This window comes from Antennarius striatus, chromosome 13 (assembly GCF_040054535.1).
Source record: "Antennarius striatus isolate MH-2024 chromosome 13, ASM4005453v1, whole genome shotgun sequence".
In the NCBI taxonomy this organism is placed as follows: Eukaryota; Metazoa; Chordata; class Actinopteri; order Lophiiformes; family Antennariidae; genus Antennarius; species Antennarius striatus.
In genome coordinates this window covers 290,001-295,000 of record NC_090788.1, presented here as the reverse complement: position 1 = coordinate 295,000, position 5,000 = coordinate 290,001, and the positions used below count along the sequence as shown (strand labels likewise).

The 5,000-nt window shown below is 52.1% G+C and overlaps 1 protein-coding gene across 1 annotated transcript in view; it reads left to right on the top strand.

Annotated features, from left to right (window-relative positions):
- The first annotated feature begins 1,238 nt into the window (after positions 1 to 1,238).
- The window catches only part of sgcd (sarcoglycan, delta (dystrophin-associated glycoprotein)), a 36,443-nt gene continuing 32,681 nt past the window's right edge, over positions 1,239 to 5,000 (top strand). Inside the window, exon 1 of the mRNA XM_068332107.1 lies at positions 1,239 to 1,582. The gene's annotated coding sequence lies outside the window, so the exon portion shown is untranslated. The remainder of the gene's footprint in view (positions 1,583 to 5,000) is intronic.

Below are 5,000 nucleotides of genomic sequence, written 5' to 3'. Positions count from 1 at the left end.
AGGTGACAGCCGCCAGCAGGTGGCGCTCTGCTCAGGTCCAGGTAGGTGTGGCTCCTCCTCAGTGAGTAATGTCACCTTTTCGTGGCCCCGCCCCCCCCATGAACATGAGATTAATTGTCCATCAAAACCAAATGTAACCAAAAACAAAACGTTTGAGTATTGTTTATTTAATCTGTAAACAAACAAACACGTCTGATGTGGACAACAACAGATCAGAGATAAACAAACAACCTATTTACTGATGGTGAATTAAGTAAATAAATAAAGCTCTGCAGTAAACAAGGTCTGAGTCTATAAAGAGACAGGTGTGTGTGTGTGTGTGTGTGTGTGTGTGTGTGTGTGTGTGTGTGTGTGTGTGTGTGTGTGTGTGTGTGTGTGTGTGTGTGTGTGTGTGTGGACGGGCCTGTAGGCAGCTGTGTTTTCTTTGGTGAGTCTTTAAATATTCTAATCGATGTTTACGACTCCTGGCAGGAAGAACGTGAGGCAGAGTCACTGGACACACACACACACACACACACACACACACACACACACACACACACAGACACACACACACACACACACACACACACAGACACACAGACACACACACACACACACACACAGACACACAGACACACAGACACACACACACACACACACACACACACACACACACACACACAGACACACAGACACACAGACACACACACACACACACACAGACACACACACACACACACACACACACACACACACACAGACACACACACACACACACACACACACACAGACACACACACACACACACACACACACACACACACACACACACACACACACACACAGACACACAGACACACAGACACACACACACACACAGACACACACACACACACACACACACACACAGACACACACACACACACACACACACACAGACACACACACACACACACACACACACACACAGACACACACACACACACACACACACACACAGACACACAGACACACACACACACACACACACACACACACAGACACACACACACTCTGCTGCAGGGAAAACTCCTCGGCGTCAATGAAGAGCTGCCCCCCCCCCCACATCTCTTTCTCTCTCTCCCCCTCTTGTCCCGCCTCCCTCCTGCCTCCCCCCCCTCTCTGCTGGAGCGGTGTGTGTGTGTGTGTGTGTGTGTGTGTGTGCTGTAGACGATGCTGCTGCTGGTCGTGTCGGATGCTCGTCGTTCTGGTTGTTCTCGTCGGATTCGTCGGACTGGTTGTATTCAGAGCGATGTCGCTGCTTCCTGTCGGCGTTGATCTGGAGCCGATCCTCTGGGGGGGGGAGTGAGCCGCTGTTCTGTCCCCGCGCTGAAGGATGCGCCGCTGCCGCCAGGATTACCCGTCCAGCTGCTGAGCGCCTGTGCCTCAGCCAGAGCCCCCCCACGGCAGGACCACAGCCCCCCCCGCGGGAGGACCAGGCATGTCCCATCTGCTGCCGGTCCCGCCGGACCCCAGCGCCTGAACCCGACTCCAGGTGACCCCCAAATCATCGGGGATCCTGCACCGCCGTCAGGAGCCGGAGGCTTGCCCGACCCCAGAGGTGAGACTCTGTCCAGTCCTGGTCCTGGTCCTGGTTCTGGTTCTGGTTCTGGTCCTTGTCCTGGTCCTGGTTCTGGTTCTGGTTCTGGTTCTGGCCCTGGTCCTCGTTCTCCTGACTCGTCTCTCTGATGTGTTCTGGCCTGGTTTTAGTCTGACCCGGTCCAGGCGTGAAGTTTAGACCCAGTGTGTGTGTGTGGGGTTTCAGTAGTGAAACCCCTTCATCACCATCATCATCGTCACAGGAAGGTGTGTGTCAGATGTGTGTGTGTGTGTCAGACATGTGTGTGTCAGACGTTTGTGTGTGTGTCAGACATGTGTGTGTCAGACGTGTGTATGTCAGAAGTGTGTGTGTCAGACATGTGTGTCAGATGTGTGTGTGTCAGACGTATGTGTCAGACATGTGTGTGTCAGACGTGTGTGTGTGTGTCAGACATGTGTGTGTCAGACGTGTGTGTGTGTGTCAGACATGTGTGTGTCAGACGTGTGTGTGTCAGACGTGTGTGTGTCAGAAGTGTGTGTGTCAGACATGTGTGTCAGACGTGTGCGTGTCAGACGTGTGTGTGTCAGACGTGTGTGTGTCAGACGTGTGTGTGTCAGACGTGTGTGTGTGTGTGTCAGACATGTGTGTGTCAGACGTGTGTGTGTGTGTCAGACATGTGTGTGTCAGACGTTTGTGTGTGTGTCAGACATGTGTGTGTCAGACGTTTGTGTGTGTGTCAGACATGTGTGTGTCAGACGTGTGTGTGTCAGACGTGTGTGTGTCAGACGTGTGTGTCAGATGTGTGTGTGTGTCAGACGTGTGTGTGTCAGACGTGTGTGTCAGACGTGTGTGTCAGACATGTGTGTGTCAGACATGTGTGTGTCAGACATGTGTGTGTGTGTCAGATATGTGTGTGTCAGACGTGTGTGTGTGTGTCAGACATGTGTGTGTCAGACGTTTGTGTGTGTGTCAGACATGTGTGTGTCAGACGTGTGTGTGTGTCAGACATGTGTGTCAGACGTGTGTGTCAGACATGTGTGTCAGACATGTGTGTGTGTGTCAGACGTGTGTGTCAGACGTGTGTGTGTCATACGTGTGTGTGTGTGTCAGACGTGTGTGTGTCAGACGTGTGTGTGTCAGACGTGTGTGTGTCAGATGTGTGTGTGTGTGTCAGACGTGTGTGTGTCAGACGTGTGTGTGTGTGTCAGACGTGTGTGTGTGTCAGACGTGTGTGTGTCAGACGTGTGTGTGTGTCAGACGTGTGTGTGTGTGTCAGACGTGTGTGTGTGTCAGACGTGTGTGTGTGTCAGACGTGTGTGTGTCAGACGTGTGTGTCAGACGTGTGTGTGTGTCAGACGTGTGTGTGTGTCAGACGTGTGTGTGTGTCAGACGTATATGTGTGTGTGTGTCAGACGTGTGTGTCAGACGTGTGTGTGTCAGACGTTTGTGTCAGACGTGTGTGTGTGTCAGACGTGTGTGTGTGTGTTAGACGTGTGTGCGTGTGTGTGGCGTGTGTGTGTGTGTCAGACATGTGTGTGTCAGACGTGTGTGTCAGACGTGTGTGTGTATCAGACGTGTGTGTGTGTGTCAGACGTGTGTGTCAGACGTGTGTGTGTGTCAGACGTGTGTGTCAGACGTGTGTGTGTCAGACGTGTGTGTCAGACGTGTGTGTGTGTGTCAGACGTGTGTGTCAGACGTGTGTGTGTCAGACGTGTGTGTCAGACGTGTGTGTGTGTGTCAGACGTGTGTGTGTGTCAGACATGTGTGTGTCAGACGTGTGTGTCAGACATGTGTGTGTATCAGACGTGTGTGTGTGTCAGACGTGTGTGTCAGACGTGTGTGTGTGTGTCAGACGTGTGTGTCAGACGTGTGTGTGTCAGACGTGTGTGTCAGACGTGTGTGTGTGTGTCAGACGTGTGTGTGTGTCAGACGTGTGTGTGTCAGACATGTATGTGTCAGACGTGTGTGTGTCAGACGTGTGTGTGTCAGATGTGTGTGTGTCAGACGTGTGTGTGTCAGACGTGTGTGTCAGACGTGTGTGTGTCAGACGTGTGTGTGTGTGTGTCAGACGTGTGTGTGTGTGTGTCAGACGTGTGTGTGTGTGTCAGACGTGTGTGTGTCAGACGTGTGTGTCAGACGTCTGTGTGTGTCAGACGTGTGTGTGTGTGTGTCAGACGTGTGTGTGTGTTAGACGTGTGTGTGTGTCAGACATGTATGTGTCAGACGTGTGTGTCAGATGTGTGTGTCAGATGTGTGTGTGTGTCAGACGTGTGTGTGTGTCAGACGTGTGTGTCAGACGTGTGTGTGTGTCAGACATGTGTGCCAGACGTTTGTGTGTGTGTCAGACGTGTGTGTGTGTCAGACGTGTGTGTGTGTCAGACGTATATGTGTGTGTGTCAGACGTGTGTGTCAGACGTGTGTGTGTCAGACGTTTGTGTCAGACGTGTGTGTGTGTCAGACGTGTGTGTGTGTGTTAGACGTGTGTGAGTGTGTGTGGCGTGTGTGTGTGTGTCAGACATGTGTGTGTCAGACGTGTGTGTCAGACGTGTGTGTGTATCAGACGTGTGTGTGTGTGTCAGACGTGTGTGTCAGACGTGTGTGTGTGTGTCAGACGTGTGTGTCAGACGTGTGTGTGTGTGTCAGACGTGTGTGTCAGACGTGTGTGTGTGTGTCAGACGTGTGTGTCAGACGTGTGTGTGTGTGTCAGACGTGTGTGTGTGTCAGACGTGTGTGTGTGTCAGACGTGTGTGTGTGTGTTAGACGTGTGTGCGTGTGTGTGGCGTGTGTGTGTGTCAGACATGTGTGTCAGACGTGTGTGTGTGTGTCAGACGTGTGTGTCAGACGTGTGTGTGTCAGACGTGTGTGTCAGATGTGTGTGTGTGTGTCAGACGTGTGTGTGTGTCAGACGTGTGTGTGTGTCAGACGTGTGTGTGTGTGTTAGACGTGTGTGCGTGTGTGTGGCGTGTGTGTGTGTGTCAGACATGTGTGTCAGACGTGTGTGTGTATCAGACGTGTGTGTGTGTGTCAGACGTGTGTGTCAGACGTGTGTGTGTGTGTGTGTCAGACGTGTGTGTCAGACGTGTGTGTGTCAGACGTGTGTGTCAGACGTGTGTGTGTGTGTCAGACGTGTGTGTGTGTCAGACGTGTGTGTGTCAGACATGTATGTGTCAGACGTGTGTGTGTCAGACGTGTGTGTGTCAGATGTGTGTGTGTCAGACGTGTGTGTGTCAGACGTGTGTGTGTCAGACGTGTGTGTGTCAGATGTGTGTGTGTCAGACATGTGTGTCGGATGTGTGTGGAACGTGTGTCTGTGTCAGACGTATGTGTGTCAGACGTGTGTGTGTCAGTTGCGTGTGTGTCAGACGTGTGTGTGTTAGACGTGTGTGTGTCAGACGTGTGTGTGTGTGTGTGTAAGACGCTTTTTCAAGTCTCTAGTGGT